The 18449-nt window shown below is 44.0% G+C and overlaps 1 protein-coding gene across 11 annotated transcripts in view; it reads left to right on the top strand.

The window, feature by feature from the left end:
• The first annotated feature begins 5061 nt into the window (after positions 1 to 5061).
• Positions 5062 to 18449, top strand: part of CKAP5 (cytoskeleton associated protein 5) — a 105969-nt gene continuing 92581 nt past the window's right edge. Inside the window, exons 1-2 of one of the 11 annotated variants that reach the window (XM_043516077.1) lie at positions 11173 to 11246; positions 16567 to 16868. The gene's annotated coding sequence lies outside the window, so the exon portion shown is untranslated. The other 10 variants (XM_043516079.1, XM_043516076.1, XM_038406736.1 and 7 more) reach the window with 10 other exon arrangements.

Raw genomic sequence — 18449 nt, 5'->3', positions numbered from 1 at the left:
GAACGGCCTGAGCTGGGACTGCCATGAAACTCAAACAGATGCAGGGGATAGTGAGGGAGCCTGCCCCAGCAGGATTGATTTTCTCTTAAGCATAGGGTGGGAAGTAAGATTCATTCTTGGGAAGAAGGCTGAATAATTGCAACATACTGAATTCCCTTTTGTTTTAATGTCAGTGAGTAACAAGTCACTTTCTATTCGGATTCAGTGTATGTATGCTTGTTCCTCTGCAAAACATTCATAGAGAGTTTCAGCCCCTAATACCTTGGACTCTGCTCTCAGAGGTTTTATTTTTTCTGTAAGTTCCCATAAGGTGGACTGTTTAAGAGTTTGGATTTGTCCTGGGGAGACTCCAGAGGCGTATGTGTGCATCACACCTCACACGTACTCAATTAGATCAATAGGACAAATTGCATTCTGTTTCCTCATTTTACATTTGTTTTCTTAGAACAAAACAAATAGGCAAGTTAAATGCAAAAATTGTAAATTAATTTAATCTTAGGGTTATTGCTTTGAACGGTAAGAAGTCAGACTATTAGGGTTGGAAGAGACCTCAGGAGGTAGAGTCCAATCTCCCGCTCAAAGCAGGACCAACCCCAACTAAATCATAAGAACATAAGAATGGCTATACTGGGTCAGACCAAAGGTCCATCCAGCCCAGTATCCTGTCTGCCGATAGTGGCCAATGCCAGGTGCTCCAGAGGGAGTGAACCCAACAGGTAATGATCAAGTGATCTCTCTCCTACCATCCATCTCCACCCTCTGACAAATAGAGACTATGGACACCATTACTTACCCATCCTGATTAATAGCCATTAATGAACTTAACCTCCATTAATTTATCCAGTTCTCTTCTAAACCCTGTTATAGTCCTAGCCTTCACAACCTCCTCAGGCAAGGAGTTCCACAGGTTGACTGTGCGCTGAGTGAAGAACAGCTTCCTTTTATTTGTTTTAAACCTGCTGCCCATCAATTTCATTTGGTGGCCCCTAGTTCTTATATTATGGGAACAAGTAAATAACTTTTCCTTATTCACTTTCTCCACACCACTCATGATTTTATATACCTCTATCATATCCCCCCTTAGTCTCCTCTTTTCCAAGCTGAAAAGTCCTAGCCTCTTTAATCTCTCCTCCAATGGGACCTGTTCCAAACCCCTAATCATTTTAGTTGCCCTTTTCTGAACCTTTTCCAATGCCAGTATATCTCTTTTGAGATGAGGGGACCACATCTGTACGCAGTATTCAAGATATAGGCATACCATGGATTTATATAAGGCAATAAGATATTCTCTGTCTTATTCTCTATCCCTTTTTAAATGATTCCTAACATCCCGTTTGCTTTTTTGACTACCACTGCACACTGCATGGACGTCTTCAGAGAACTATCCACGATGACTCCAAGATCTTTCTCCTAATTAGTTGTAGCTAAATTGGCTCCTGTCATATTGTATATATAGTTGGTTATTTTTTCCAATGTGCAATGTTACTTTACATTTATTCACACTGGAAAAAATAAAACAACCTTGGCTGGGATGATTTTTTTTGTCAAGCTGGGCCTTAAAAACCTCTAAGGATGGAGATTCCACCACCTCCTTAAATAACCCATTCCGGTGTTTCACCACCCTCCTAGTGAAATAGTTTTTCCATCCATCCATTCCATCTCCCCCACTGCAATGTGAGACCATTGATCCTTGTTCTGTCATCTGTCACCACTGAGAACAGCCTAGCACCATCCTCTTTGGAACCCCCTTCAGGTAATTGAAGGCTGCTATCAAATCCCCACTCACTCTTCTCTTCTATAGATTAAATAAGACCAGTTTCCTCAGTCATGTGCCCCAGCCCCCTAATCATTTTCATTGCCCTCTGCTGGACTCTCTCCAGTTTGTCCACATCCTTTCTATAGGGGGGCCCAAAACTGGACACAATACTCCAGATGTGGCCTTACCAGTGCCAAATAGAGGGGAATTATCACTTCCCTGGATCTGCTGGCAATGCTCCTATTAATGCAGCCCAATATGTCGTTTGCCTTCTTGGCAAAAAGGGCACACTGCTGACTCATATCCAGCTTCTTGTCCACTGTAATCCCCAGGTCCTTTTCTGCAGAACTACTGCTTACCCAGTCAGTCCACAGCCTGTAGCAGCATATGCGATTCTTCCATCCTAAGTGCAGGACTCTGCACTTGTCCTTGTTGAACCATATCAGCTTTCTTTTGGCCCAATCCTCCAATGTTTCTAGGTCACTCTGGACCCTATCCCTACCTTCCAGTGTATCTACCTCTCCTCCTATCTTAGCGTCATCCATGAAGTTGCTGAGGGTTCAATCCATCCCATCATCCAGATGATAGGCACTAACGACTTCTGGTGCCAGTGGGTGCTTGACCCCCCTCTGCCCCCAGCCCATTCCAACCCCTTCCCCAAAGTCCCTGCCCCAACTCTGCTCCCTCCCCGCCCCTATTCGACTCCTTCCCCAAATCCCCAGCCCTGGCTCCTCCCCTGAGCGCCCCATGTTCCCACTCTTCCCCCTCCCTCCCAGAGCTTGCTACAGCTGTTTGGCGGTGGCAAGCGCTGGGAGGAGGCGGAGGTGAGGCGGCAGCGGGAGCTTGGCTGTCACTGGGTGCAGAGTACCCACTAATTTTTCCCCGTGGTTGCTCCAGTCCCAGAGCAGCTACTGAGTCGACGCCTATGATCCAGCTCATTAATGAAAATGTTGAACAAAATTGACCGCTGGGGCACTTCGCTTGATACCGGCTGCCAACTAGATATTGAGCCGTTGATAACTACCCGTTGAGCCAGTTTTTTATCCACCTTATAGTCCATTCATCCAATCCATACTTTTTTAACTTGCTGTCAAGAATACTGTGGGAAACTGTATCAAAAGCTTGGCTAAAGTCAAGATGTATCATGTCAACCGCTTTTCCCCATAGCCACAGTGCCAGTTATCTCATCATAGAAGGCAAACAGGTTGGTCACAATACAGAAGGCTCATCACAATGCTAACTTGTCATATTGCATAGTAGTAAGTATATCCTCATCCTAAAGGCCTCATTTAACAGACCTAACTACTACTCAAGTATATGCTGCTCTAATATCATCCGATAGGTACAGTAGAACCTAGACTGACTAAAAGAGTTTCAGTTCAAGGATGGCTGCCAGAATGAAATGTGGCCACATAAACATGTGGGGCAGTTTAGTTCCCATGGGAGCATTAACTGGAGCATTTCTTGACTTAGGAACATTTAAACTCCTACCATAACTATTTCCATTAACCCAGATGTTTGCATTTAATACTGGAATGCAATTGGAAAGCCGCCTCTTCTCCTCATTTACAACAATATTAGGCTCCCCCATGAAACAAGAGATTGGGCCTTAGATGCCTGAACACTGCAGGTGTGGAGTACAGTATAAACACCTAGATCTGTTGACTTCTCTGTCTAGGAATTATACTGTGGCTGAAACAGTGATAGCTGAGCACCTCTCCTGAAAAGTAAATACAAAAAGAAAAGCCCTTTTCAACCCTGCCAACAACAACAAGGTTAAAGTTCTGTATATATTTTTATATATACAAGATGTAAGGATGCTGATGTTTGAGAGGGTTGTTTTGAGAAAACTAAGTTAAAGTCCACCCTCCTTTTGTCAGAGGAGCGGATCTCCTTTCAGGCTTCCTTATGCTGCAGTAACTCCTTCACCTGTGACAGGAGGTTCCATCTTCCCACCCTTCCCAGGAGTTAGGTGCATTCTGTGCATAATTCCCAAACCCTGCCAGGTTAGGAAATGAGTTTGAATTGGGCCTGGCTCTCTCTTTTGGCAGTAGAGAGAACTTGTTTCAGAAATTGGAGCCAGAGGCAAGTGCTACTGCAACATTAAAAAATAAAAAGGTGAGGACTCAGACACACCCAGCTGCCATGCCAACACTGAATTACCTGGTTGTGGTCTGCTTTGGAAGACCAGCCTTCTCTACAGTTAGTTCTACCTGCAGCAAGGTTAGTGGTCATTCTTATTTACTCAAGCAGTAAATTCCAATCTTGATCCATCGTCTGTGAAAATTCTGTCTCCTGCAGACAGACGTCTTCCTCATTTGTTGACTGGTTCATTTTATAGATTTGTTTGGTTTTTGATTGTTTTCCTCGTAAGTAATAGCAAAGTATGCACATCAGCAGTGAACATATCACTCTGCTATCCAAGGTCAGAAATTTAAATCCCTGGCCCTTCACTACCATACTCCGTGCCATTTGCATCCCACGTCTACCTTCTATGGATTCTTTTCAGTACCAGTCTCCAGGAACTGGTATGGTTAAAGAAGAGAGGAATTAGTTACTTTTTGTATTTTCCTTGCTTATGCTTCAGATGTTGTTTTCCTTACAGGTTTTGTATCTTTATTGTCTAAGCAATAATGCACTGTATGGTGGACAGACAGGCCATGAGGGTTAATGAGTGGCTGGAGAAACTAAAAGCTCTAGGTGAAACTATAATTACTTTTTCATCTCTTTAGAGAGGAATTGCTATACTAGTTCAGACGAAAAAAGAAAAGGAGTACTTGTGGCACCTTAGAGACTAACAAATTTATTAGAGCATAAGCTTTCGTGAGCTACAGCTCACTTCATCGGATGCATTATTGAGCTGTAGCTCACGAAAGCTAATGCTCTAATAAATTTGTTAGTCTCTAAGGTGCCCCAAGTACTCCTTTTCTTTTTGCGAATACAGACTAACACGGCTGCTACTCTGAAAATAGTTCAGACGAGTGGTCCATCAAGTCCTGTATCTTGTCTCAGTCAGAGGAAAACTTATGAAAACATGAAGTTACAAGACAATTACAAAATTATTTTTAGGGGAAGCTTTTTCTTCACCTACCACTTAATTCGCACCTCACGCCCCTCCTGAGGCAGGCAGTCCACGTGTCCCCTGTGTAGGTTTCCCATCTCTAATGTAACTATGGATGTTCAGTGGTCATCGACCTAGCAACCCTTTCTTCAATCCTGCTCAACGCCGGACGGGTTTTCGTGGCAGTGAGTTCCGCAGGCCAGTGGTGTGTCCTGTATCAAGTATCATTTCATTAGTGTCACGCGTTGCCTTCCCCGCGCGGCGCGCGCCCCCTCCTCCGTCAATACAGCGGCGAGAGGCGCAGCCTGGCGCCTTCCTTACACAGCCCGAGTCACTCGCGGCCCTGCTGGCTCCGGCTCCCTAGCAGGGCGCAGCCGGCAGTCCGGCACCCGCGGTAGTGAGGCGGGCGGGGCTTTGCCCGGCACTGGCCGGAGAACAGGCCGTGGGGGTTTCCTATGCCGGATGCAGCGCCGCAGCCACCCTGGCCTGGAGCTGCCCCTTTAAGGAACAGAGACGGTACGTAGCGCTACCGGATTCAAACGACCCAATGAGTTGCCAAGTTGAGGGAATGGGCGGGGCCGGCAGCGACCAATGGGTGCTCAGGACACTGCGAGGTGCGGGGGGGCGTTAGTGATTTCAAACCTCGCTGAGGAGCGGCCTAGGGTTCGCCGCACCGGCTCAGGTGAGCGTCGCCATATGTGTCCCCCCCCTCCCCCGGGACTTGCATGTCTAGCCTAGGGCTTCTCCGCCCGTGTCACGAGGCTCCCGCTCGGGGGTGGCGTTTCCCTTCTCCCGCCCAACAGGGTCGGGGGGGGGGGTGAAGTGAGCGGACAGTTTAACGTCCTACTGCAGGGCCGGGCCGGGCCGGGCCGGGCCGGCGCGGGGTCTCTAGGCCCATCCACCCAGTGAGATGGGGGCCTGGGAAGAACAAACCCGGCCCCCTTGGGACTCTCCCGCGAGCCAGAGCTCGGACCCTGCCAGCACCCGCCGCTGCGGCGATGGGGGTGCGGAGCTCCTAGCCGAGCGACCCGGCCGGTAGCGACCTCTCCCCGGGGCGGCCGTGGGGCGAGTGCACAGGCTCCCGTGGGGAACGTAGAGCACCCGCATTAGGTGCCTGCCAACGCTAGGTGGGGCCAAGCGTGTGGCCTGCAGAGACGAGCGGTTCCAGCTCTGAAGGCGCCGTGCTGCCCTGTGCTCGCACCTCTGTGTTAGCGCAGCTCAGGGCTGGAATATGCCCTGTCTGAAAGTGTGTTGGATGCAACGCTTGGACTTTCCGTGAGTTGTCAATGCGGGGCTCAGTTGGCCCTTTGGGCACTCGGAGCTAAAGTGTAGCGTATCGGGCTCTTGTTACCTGGCAGCATTAAAGGTACCTTTTGGGGTCACTGTGCAGGTTATCAGCTACCCTCGGCATGCTGAGCTTTATTAGCACCTGACAGACTTCCTAACAACTAATTCGGAAAATGATTACTTGAGTTTTTGCTATGGAATTTAGATCAGGCCAGACTTTCTAGGTGGAAGCCAGTTTATATGATATTTGACAATTCCTGCCTCTAGAAGTGATTTGAAAAAAAACTAATGTCTTGTGAGCTGAGCTCTCTCTTGAGGCATAACTCTTGGCGCTCAGTTGGTTCTTTGCAGCTCTTGATACGTGGACTTAAAATGTATCTTGAATTCTGGTGATCTAGCTTCAAAATGAGTTTCCTATTGATTTTTTGGTGGTGTGGATCACAAGATAGCCCCTGAAAACAATATTCTCATTTCTGTCAAATCTTTTGATATTCTTGCTAAGTAGAAAGATGCCCTGTGACCCTTATCACAGCATCAGCTGACAGGCTAGGCTGTCTGTTACCTTTTGCAAGTTTTACTTTGGCTGAATCCGGCTGTCAGTGACAATCAGCAAATGCAGCACAGCTTTGATACTATGCAGCAGAAGAGGACAGAGAATGTAAATTAGATTGTGTGCGCATAACAAGCTAAGACTAGATGCTACCCCTGCAAGCAAATCATTCTGCCATGTATTTCTCATAGAGTGTATTTACAGTGCTAGATTGGAGCTTATTTTAATTCATGTGTAGGCTGCCTTGCTATGCTGCATTCTCTCCTTTCTCAATTCTGATTTTTATTTTGTATATAGATGTACACACAGGGTTTGAAATGGGCTGTGACTGAAGATGGTGCTCTGTTTATCTTAAAATGTGGCTTATTTCCACAATTGCTTACTCTGTTCTTCAGCATTGCAAATGTTGAGCAAAACATTTCTGTTGTTAGTTATCTAATATTCAGAAAAAAATGGAACTTTGAATTTTAGATTGTCTGCTATAGGGAAACTTCTTCATGATAGAGAGGTCACATGGTATCATCTCTACTAACTTAAAGAGGAGATTTGTCTTTGCAGGCCATGGAAATTTACCTGCCACTGTGTCCTTTTAAATATGCATTTTGCACTGTAGTGAATATAAGCTCTAACACTGGAGCCGCTGATCTTATAAATTCAAAAGGTAATCTAATTCTCTTATTTCTTTCCCTCCCCCTACATCCTTTCTCTTTCCACATTTGGCCTTGTTTGAGGTTTTTATCCTTTCAGCACAGGTAGTTCCCCTTTAAAATTTGCAAATGTTCTTTTAAAAACAAACAGAGTTGCAATGAAATTTAAAATACTTGCGTTGCATTCAGAGAACGTTATATTGAGGAAAATGCCAACAAAAGTAGCAGTCCATTGCGCTAATGTGGTTCTAAACAAAGGACCTTAAACTTACAATTAGTCATTTATTGAGAATTCTCAGTAAGCTGGGAAGTTTAGAACAGTAGATGGGGGTTCCACATGAACGGGGTGTGTGTGTGAGTGAGAGAGAGAGAGAGATGCATGTGTGTGCAAACAATTCAGGTTAAACTTGAAGAGCTGGATTTCTGACTTATGGAAAACCAAAGAAGGTAGTCAAACTACCTTCTATCTTCCCTGTAGAGATTCAAGAATCCCATCTTTCTTTTTTTGTTGGAACAACAAGTATGTACTCCATAGAGCAACATTTTAAACTTTTTTCATATATACATCTCCTATTTTAAATGTTACTTATTTCCATGCTAACTTTTGCAGTCTAGTGCTATAGCTTCATGGTCTAGGCATGTGATGTGTTTGGGAAGACCTGCTAGTTCTGTGCCTAGTGGTGGAAGGGGGGAGCTGGCTACTTGGATGGAAGAATAGCATTCAACCCTTTGAGGTGCTGAGTAGTTTAGGATTTGGTCTTATAATGAAGAGTGGAGAATAAATAATTGCAAAAAGAAAAGGAGTACTTGTGGCACCTTAGAGACTAACAAATTTATTTGAGCATAAGCTTTTGTGAGCTACAGCTCACTTCATTGAAAGCTTATGCTCAAATAATTTTAGTCTTTAAGGTGCCACAAGTACTCCTTTTCTTTTTGCGGATACAGACTAACACGGCTGCTACTCTGAAACCAATAAATAATTGGTTACTGTGATAACCATCTTGCAGGACTTCGTTAGATTCATTGATGTATGATTAAAGAGCCATAAAGAAATGGCACCATCATATATGGTTATGGAACTCAAAGTTGTGGTCACAGTCTAAAATAAAGCTGAATATTACGGATAGATACAGTTGCAGTGTGCTGCTGATTTCCCCCCTCCTTTGGGGAAACATTAACAGTGGAGATTCAGGGTAGTTTTTTTTTTTAAACTCTGAATTTCCTGTGTTTCTAACTTTATAGAATATTAGATATTAATTTTTTTTAACATTGAAACAACTGATGTAATATGATTCTGGTTTATGGATTTTATACAGAGTTGGGAGGGAATTGAGTTCCTACTAGTAGTCCTGGTGCATCCTTTAGGATTGAGTGGCTGTCCTCCCTCCATAGTGGAATGAAACTGATTAGGTTTGCATCATCCTTGCAGGCATTGTACAGTGTAGGAGGAACAGCACTCCCCAGGATATTTTCTCACAAGGGGAGATGGCGGTGGGTCCAGATGTGTGCTGCAGGAAAATCTAGTATGTTTGCATCTAAATTTAACCCTGTCTGGACCATATATGAAAAGGCAATGTTACTGTGGTTGTCCCTCCAACTTAAGAAGTCTCTTGAAGTGAGTTGTTGCAAGGATTCTTGCCTTTTGAGTTAGGATTGTGAGCTTTGAAGCAAAGTATCATTGAAACAATTACTTCTGCAGCTTGTTTACAGTGAATGATAAACGCCTGACAGAAGAAAATGTGTGCAGTTGATACCTCATGAGAGAGCTGTAACAGTGGAAAGCTATCTTCAGAGGTTCGTTCCCTAAGCATTTTGATACTCCAAAGGAGACTTATTCAGGCTAGCTGAGCAGAAGGCTGAAAGGACAGATCATGACTTGTTTCAGTATTTTTTCTCAGGAGGAGACTCTTCACTCCAGCTTCTGCTGTACCAGGCTTTGTCATAAATGGCACTTAGTTAGTTATTCTAAAACAGGGGTGCATTCTTAACCAGAGGTACATTTACCTCTGGGGGTATGCAGAGGTCTTCTGGGGGTACATAAAATCATCTAGATATTTGCTTAGTTTTACAACAGGCTACATAAAAAGGACTACTGAAGTCAGTACAGACTAAAATTTCATACAATTACTTGTTTATACTGTTGTATATACTGTACACTGAAATGTAAGTACAATATTTATATTTCAATTGATCTATTTTATAATTATATGGTAAATAGTGTGCTCTGTCATTTGTCTCATTTTGTAAGCAAGTAATATTTAAGTGAGGTGAAACTTGGGGTTTTGTAAGACAAATTATACTACTGAAAGGTATACAGTAGTTTAGAAGTGTTGAGAGCCACTGTTTTAGAACATGCATCTCAAAATGTCAAGCAACAAATTAGAAGTGTTATGATTGAAATGCCCCACAGGATAGCTGTAATTGCATGTCTTGTTCTAGAGCACTAGCTGAAAGTATGATCTTCTCACAGGTTAACATCTTTAATGTCCCACAGCTCCAGCCCATCACTGCTATCCCTGTTCCTTCTCTATAGCCAAAGGTGAGCTCTAAATAAGGAAAGAAAACTGACTGGGAACCTAATAAGTCTTCAAGTATGTAAAAGTTGGTTTTATAAAGAGGATAACAAATTATCTTCCTTATCCACTGAGAACAGGTCAAGAAGTTCTTAAAATCCTCCAAACACCTGTCAGGGATGTTCTAGGTCAGTGGTGCCCAATCTTATTACATAGGAGGACCACATAAACCTAAACACAACCTTGTGTTTGCCAAACAGATTCTACATCCTTGTGTAAACGTGATGACAAAATGCTAATGAATTGCCCATTAGTATATGGTGTTGAAGCATGTCGCAGGCCTTATGAAATACGGTGGTGGGCGATGTACAGGCCATAGGTTGGGCACCCCAGTCTAGAGAATATTTAGTCCTGCCTCAGGGCAGGGAACTGGACTAGATGACTGAGCAAGGTCCCTTCCAGTCCTACATTTCTATGATTAAACTCCTCCAGTTAGTACTTGCTACAAAATCATTTTTGAGAGAGAATCTGCCTGCTATGCCTGTTAGCATTATATGCAAGTGCTAAAAAGCCTAAATATTACAATAACTATTAGTTATTGGGCTAGGGTCCTGCAGATAAAATGCTGTGATTCGGTGTCCGAGTTGAGAAGTAATGGACTAGGACCTAGGAGACCTGGCTTCTATTCCCACCCTTGCAACTGGTCTGTTGTGACCTTGAGCAGGTCACTTCACTTATTTCCATATCTGTAAAATGAGGATGATGCTGCCCTCTTTGTGAAGTGCTTTGAGATCTACTGAGGAAAAGTACTATATAGGAGCTAGGTGGTATTGTTACCCATGAAAATTATGCATCCCAAGGGCCAACCTGGTGGCTCACTGACTGCATGTTGGTGCTTCAGTGACTGGCTTAGAAATGCCTAAAGTGTTGCAGGATGTCTGGCCTGCCCCAAGCTGCTGCCAAAGGAGAAAAATGGCTTGGAGCAGCACATCCTCTCCCACAGGAGCCAAGCCTTTGCTCTTCAACCTCGGAGCAGAGGAATCCAGGCCCTCCAAGGGAGACACCTCAGCAGGTGCCTCAGAAAGGAAATGAGTCTTGAAGGACCAAAGGAGACCTGGTGCCCCTGGGGACAGGATTGGGAACGGGTGTAGAAAAGCTGGACCCCATGGGGCTGCGGGCGATTCCGCTAACCTCTGAAGACACTGGGAGAAGGGGGCATAGAATTGGCCCCGTAGGGTCCTAAGTACTCTGAGCGCCTTTGTCTGACACATGGAAGGGGGAGCCTCCCTCCCAGGGGCGCGGGGAGGCGGGGGCTGGTGGCGTCGGCTGCAGCGTTCTGCGCTCCGCCCTTGGAGGAGGAGGTGCCTGTTCCCCGGCCGGGGATGAAGCGCCCCGCCCGCTGTTGCAGCTGAGCCGGGTCGCGGCCGCCCGGGTAAGTGTCTGGCTTGGTCTGCCGTGGACAAGGGAAGCTGGGGGGATAATTGCCCGTCCTGAGCGATGGCGGGGCTGTCGGGGCCTAGCGTCCGGGAGGAGGGAGGGGGCGGAGGAGACTGCGAGGATAAACAATGCCGGGCGGGCGGCCTGCTCCGCTCTATCTGGCCTCGGAGCCGAGCTTTAGGAGCTGCACGGACCCGTAGCTTCGGGCCCAGAGTCTCTCCATCCGTGGAGCTGTTCTGTTTTGGCTGCAGGGGGATTGCTTGTAAAATGTCTCCGAGCTGCCGCATCTGGAGGAGGTGGGGCCCTGCTGGAGAGTTTGGGAGGGAGGGCGTTTGTGGCCCCGGGTGTGTTTAGGTAGGGGGAATCTGGCAGGAAAATGAGTTAGTTGTTGGCTGGGGGACGGTTAGGCCTGAGGATCTGGCAGAGTTTGAGGGGTAGCTTGCCGGAAGGCCTGGGTGAGAGGGGGGTTAAGCAAGAAGCCTAGCTGGGTGACAGTTCTAGCTGTTGGGGAAGTATGGCTGTGTGTGAACTAGACTAAGGTTGGAGGGTGTATCTGGAGGGGGAGGCAGCTGGTGATCATTTAGGGGTGATCCTATATGTTTGATGTGCTGGTGAAGGAGGATTCAGTTCCCCTCAGCCTAACATTTTTTTTAAGGTTTTCATGGCCCAACTTTGTAAACACTTGCGTGGGGGAGGAGATGCAAAGCAGTCTCTAAGTTGTGATCCACCAGCATTTGGAGCTCTCATATCTTGCATTAGAATTTAGCCTACTTGTTCCAAAGTTGACGACATTTGTCCTTCCTTCCCTTCCCCCCCCCCCTTCCATTTGCTTCTAATGTTGGCCTTGTTTCAGGTTTTATTCTTACAGCACACGCCACTCTTGCTTTCTTAGCCATGACGAAAAGTCAGTTTGCTTTGGCTCACCTAAGTAACTTGCTGTATTCTTTCCAGAGTGCATCTAAATTGCATTCAAAGAGCACATTTAGGAAAAGTTACATTTTCTGGAATTTCTTTCATCTTTCATTCCTCAGTACATAGCAGTAATATGATTAAATTTGCATTTGCTCTGGTTTTTTTTTTTTGGGTGAGATCTCAGCAAGACCGATAGAGCAAAGTTATTGAATACTAGAGGGGAGACTTACTAAGAACATGTTATTGCTGAACGTCCTAGGGCTTATCTACACTGGCACTTTACAGCTGCAACTTCCTTGCTCAGGGGTGTGAAAAAACACCCCTCCGAGCGCTTCAAGTTCCAGCACTGTAACGTGCCAGTGTAGACGGTGCACCAGTGCTGGGAGCTATTCCCCTCGTGGAGGTGAGTTTTTTTTATAGCATTGGGAGAGCTCTAGTGCTGTGACTACACAGCCACATTAAAGTGCTGCTGCGGCAGCATTTTAACATTGCTAGTGAAGACGTGCCCTTAGTGTATAGCTATCTTGTCTTAGCTCAGAGAGAAAAACCTTATTCAACTGTCTTTGCCATCGTGTTGGGAGTTCATTTCTCCCTGTTTGCTTTCTTCCATTGAGGACTTGTGCTGTGGGTTTCCATAATCTTTGGGCACAGTTTCTTCAAGGTAGTTGTCATCCTACAGATCACTTAATAAGATTCTCTTTACCCTCCCAAGACAGTACCCAGCCCTCTTCCATTGCTGAGGAATATCAATCATTGACTTAAAGCCTGCCAGTGTTTCTCTTTAATCATCTTGAGAAATTTTTACTAAGTGACATGGTTAAAGTTTCCCTGATTTCTCATTACTCCTCTTGCAGGTGTCAAGAAGTCAGGACTGGTAATAGACTCCAGTTTCTCACTTAGTAGTGTAGAACCTGCTACACAAGCCCAAAGAGTTCTAACTAGGTATTATTTATTACTCTGGTCTGATTCAACAGACTATAGTTCTTGGATTAGGGAAATCTTACAGACTCGAATTTTTCTGTTGCATCTTTGAGAGTTGTAAAATAAAAGCTGGGTATCTGCTGCTCTGATCTCTTGGGTTTTCTGAAGAACTTTTCTGTCAGGCTGTTTTAGTGTGGTCAGATCTTCGCTTAGGTGAAACTCAAGGCTCTGATGTCATGGTGATGAAACTCACAAATATTGTAAATGTGATAAAACTTTAATCTAGTTCAAGTAAAACTTGGCATTTTCAGAGCTAGAAATTAAACATGACTGGAAACTGCTACAAAACAAGTACATGTGGACAGATAATCCTGTCCTTCCTGAAGGGATGACTGCGCATTGCATTGACAAAAGGGAACAACCTGAACTGACAGGTCTAATCTCAGCTGGTTCATTCAACTAGTATTGTAGCTTTCTTTATAGTGGGCAAAACAGTGCCTCCACTGCAGGAGAAACTTTAGTGGGTTTAAATTTTTTTTTTTTAATACTTCAAAAAGAGCGTCCTTGGAAATTGACTTGATTTGATCAATTTCTCAGAATTTAACATTTTAAATGATCTTCTAGAAAAGTTTGCTTTAACTTGTAAGAGTATAACTGCGTTGAAACAGTAGCTATCTACTTTTTTGGAACAGTAATCTTTTGATACTGAAGTGGTGGGGAGTCATATAAATACTGAGATAGCAGCAGCAGAGGTCAGTTGCAGTGTCCATTCTGGCTTAGGACAAACTAGTCTTGTTGTTAGTATTTGCACTTGTTATGGAGAGGTCATCTGGAAGCTGAAACGGTACTACTTTTGCTAAATAAGTTTCTAAACACTTCAAAACCAAATGTCTTCACTATTTGCATCTTCAAGATTTTAAGAGCCAGATTTAGGTAACAGAACTAAGGCTTTGGCTACACTGCAGACTTCTGCTAGCATAGTTATGTCGCTCGGGGTGTGATCCCTGACCAACATAGCTGCACTGGCAAAAGTCCCTGGTGTAGGTGCAGCCAAATCAATCAAGTGCAGTTTTGCCATTATAGTTGCATGCACGCTAGGAGCACTTTAGCAGTATATTATACGGGCACTCCTACTGTAGACATGGCCTAAGTTTCTACTTAAATTTGGCAGCCAACTGTTCCTCTTCAGTGTTACTCCAGACTTTGACTTGACAGCGTCTTCCTCATTATGTCACAATAAACTTTGGGCAGTTCGTCCATAGCTTTATAATGTTCTCTCAGAACTTCCCACTTTAACCCTTTCTTGTATCTCTTGGAAGCCTTATGCTAGAGTCATAGGGTCTGGTCTGTGCCCCAGCCTGTAAAGTCTCATGGGAGAGGCCCATTTAGTGTGCTGGGCCCCATGGACCCATGGAGTTTTACATGGGCAGGCCCGTGGTCTCCAGGACTCCGAGACTAGGCCTTTGGCACCAGCTATCCCTGTCTCTCTCCATGGCTCCCTGGAGTAAATCCAGCCAAGCCAGTCCTGCACCAGGTTTGTACTGTACCCCTTCAGGGCACGACACACTCATTGAGTATGTACAGTGAAACAGGCAGCCTTTTCAAAACAAGGTAACATATATTAGTCATGTGGCACACAAGCTGAAAGTCTTTAACTTCCACCTCTCTGTGCTAATCTAAGCCATAGTCCACCCAGGTCAAACCAGTACCATGATGAGCCAGTCAAGCTGTGATAGTCTATCTCTTGCTCTCCCTATCCCACTTATCTGTCTCCCCAGGGTATTCTGCTATTTGATGTTAATGGTTCAGTCATTGGACATCTTTTGTCTTGCTGGTTGCTCTGATTCAAGGTCAGTTTCAGCCAGTTGTTTTATGACCCTGTTCATTCCATCCAGACAACCAGGTGACACCCTACCTCATGCCCCCTATGCTGTCTGACCAGGAGACTTAAACGTTTTTTACAATGCAAAGTGCAGAGGGAAACTGAGGCACACATAGGATTCATAAATATTAGACAATTTCCCCTTTGTTACACATTTCTTCCCCTCTCTTGCCTATAAACTGCCTATAAGGTCTGTAGACGTATCCCTTTCCTTGGCATCCTTTATATGTCAACTGCTCTGTATTATAGGAGCTTGTCCAGCCAAGAGTTGCTAGGGATGGTTTCTTTCATCTCTGCAAATGAATCTGGGGATTTGCAGTTATAAATGTCTTATTGATTAAGCCAAAACCAAACTAGTTTTGCAAAACTTTCTTCAGTTGATTAGCAGGCTTTCATTTTTTGGATAGTGCTGAATTGTAACAATTGACTGTGAAAGAACTAGAATCTGTTCTTTCTTTGAACTTCTTTCATCCTATTTACTAGTGAAACTAGTAGGAAAAGTTCCAGAGATCGAATACTTCAGTCTTGCAAATCTATTGGTAATAAAGCAGTCTTAGTATAGCATGCATTGTCACCTATGGAGGCTAATAGCTATTTAGATGTTAGAAAGTATGAGGTGGCATTCACGTGCCTCTTGTAAGAAGCCTTCAAGTAATAAAAGCAGAACCTTGGCTGCAAATGAAGCCTTGGGAGTATCCTACAAGACCTGAAAAATTGGAGAGGCATGTAGAACCCATTAAAGGGTCTTAAGGGTTTTTCACTTTCATTTTAAACTATTTTGACAGAGGAAAAATTCAAACTATGTAAGATGTTAAGAAGGAATATGTGGGGCAATAATTAAGCCTAAAGAAAAGTGATCTTTAAGAATGAAATTCTCCAGCTGTGGACCATTGAGTGTTTGTTGCTGATCCTCAGAGAGCTGGTTGCTTACAGGATGCTGGTTGGTTTTCATTACTTCTATATGTGATTTGGCATGTGGAAGACAGGTTAAAATAAACTACTTTCCTATTACTTTAGTTGCCACAGATGTTTTGTGAGTGGGAGGGAAGATGTTGAAGAATGGGTAGGAAGGTTTCTGGGGGACTGACTTTCTGCCACATTGTGAAAAAGCTTGAGGACCCCTATTTTAGAGCTGGCATTACTTCTGGTCATGAGATGATCCCCAAAATACAAAAAGCTATGGAGTTAAACTTTGGTGGAAGCTGCAGCACTGAATTAATAACAGGCTCAAAGATAAAATATCTGGATGAAGACAGAGGTCCACTTTGCCTAGTATTACATTAACACTTCACTAGAAAGCTATTTAACTTTCACTGTTGTTGTGTTGATACTAATGTGAGAAGCAATTCTGATGGGGCTAGTGTGGTCACTTCTGTCCTATTCCAAACCTTTACTTTGCACTTAGCACTGGAAGACTTTGGAGGGAAGCAAAACACTTCCTTTTACTCCAGGAGCAGTGTGTTCATGTTGCTGATCTCTCTTCTTGGACACAGATGAGGGTTTGCCTTGAACAGCCCCAGCATTAAACTTTCTGTTGCAGTGCTTTTAGGACATTGCTTTCAGGTACCCTCATTTTAATACCTGTCCCTGTCTCTTCTAGGCTTTCTCGAGACCTTGTGTCTGCTACTCCTTGTAGACTTCCTCAGGAACATTAAAATAAGTGACAATTTCACTGCTGCCCCCAGGATTCTGACTAGGAGCCATAAATCTATCCAATGTCTTATAAACCTCACACTCCTGCTGCTTGGCAAAGCTGAGTAGCAGACACTGGAGCTGTCTGCAGATTGGAGAAGACAATGCTGCATCTGTTTACATTTAGTTCCCTTCTGGAAGGTTACCTTCACAATTATAAGTGCTAGAAACAATCCCTAACACACTTGGGAAGCTTCCCACTTGTTACTGGTAAATGTATTTTTCAAACCCTTACTTTAGTGCATACAAGCATTGTGGGAAAGGTGGGTCTTTGGGAGTGATTTGAAGGAGACCGGTGCTTTGAATGTTAATTGGGAAGCTGTTAAAAATAGTGTTTGGTGTGTGTCACCCTTTTAACGGGTAGTTTAGAGAGATTTTGGTGGAAGAGGGTGATCAGTATGAGGTGTAGAAAGAGAAGAGGTCAGATATGTAAATGCAAATTCAGTTACAGAATGCTATGATCTGGACTACTTGTGGCACCTTAGAGACTAACAAATTTATTAGAGCATAAGCTTTCGTGAGCTACAGCTCACTTGCATCCGATGAAGTGAGCTGTAGCTCACGAAAGCTTATGCTCTAATAAATTTGTTAGTCTCTAAGGTGCCACAAGTACTCCTTTTCTTTTTGCGAATACAAACTAACACGGCTGCTACTCTGAAACCTATGATCTGGACTGAAACAGTGGCTCTGACACCAGAAGGTGCATTAGTGAAACTGACCTTATTGTACTACCTCTGGGGAGTGTGGGTGGGGTTTTTTATGGTGTTTCTCCTGTGGAGTGGTGGTTGTTTTTTTTTATGGTACCTCCTTTAACACAAACCTCAAGGGTTGAATTCTACCTTAGATACAGAGTACCTTTTTGTGTTGAAGTTTATGCCTTGTCCTATCTTATGTACCAAGGGAAGAATTTGGCCAGTAGGCTGAAATTAAGCTCTTGTATAAATGGGTGAAATGCCCATTTAAATTGGTGAGAGTTGTATCCGCTTACAAAAGGCTCAATTTGACCCATAATCTAAATTTAAATTAGTGAATGGAAATAGAAAACCCAGCCATTGTTGGCCTTCCCACCCTTTTATGCATAGAATCTTAGAATGATCTGGGGATGGCCTCTATTATTATTACTCTGTTGTTTTAACTAAATAGGACAAGTTCCCATTTTTGTTGGCACTTGAGTTTAATTTCTGTCTCTGCTGCTGCAAAAACAAACTTGCCCTATTTTCAGTACCACTTAAGTAACTCTGCTGTTGCTGAAAAGAAAGAAAACTACATCAGTGTTTGCAAAATGGGAATGACAAATTACATAGTTACACTTTAGAATAGGTTTGCTACTTTGATTGTACTTTCTGCACATAAGCCTAATGTTGACTCTTTCACTGTGGAGGCTGTGTGCAGATGAGCTGGTTTATGCATCCATGGTGAGAACAATCTTGAGCAATATCCATAGAAGCTGAGAGTATTTGGGTAGATTTTCCTGATTTTAATTAAAAAAAAAAAAATTCTGCCAGAGTTTAGAAAAGTAACTCGTAGAAGATGCCCACCCCGTATTATCTGTCATCTTCCTGTTCTGCACATCCTAGTCGCTATTCTGGATTCTTTGCAACCGCTTCAAGTTGACCCTTTTCCAGATTCACTTCATCTGTTTGTATACAGAGCCCTGGGAACTCTTACCTTCCTGCTGCTGAATTTTCATTCTACTAATTTCTTCTCCCTTGTAGCAGCATTCTTGGTTTATTTGCTGAGCAGTCAGGTTAGTCACATAATACATCCAAGATGGGGATTGCATCTGGATTG

This window comes from Dermochelys coriacea, chromosome 6 (assembly GCF_009764565.3).
Source record: "Dermochelys coriacea isolate rDerCor1 chromosome 6, rDerCor1.pri.v4, whole genome shotgun sequence".
Lineage (NCBI taxonomy): Eukaryota > Metazoa > Chordata > Testudines > Dermochelyidae > Dermochelys > Dermochelys coriacea.
This window is presented reverse-complemented; position numbering and strand designations above follow the sequence as displayed.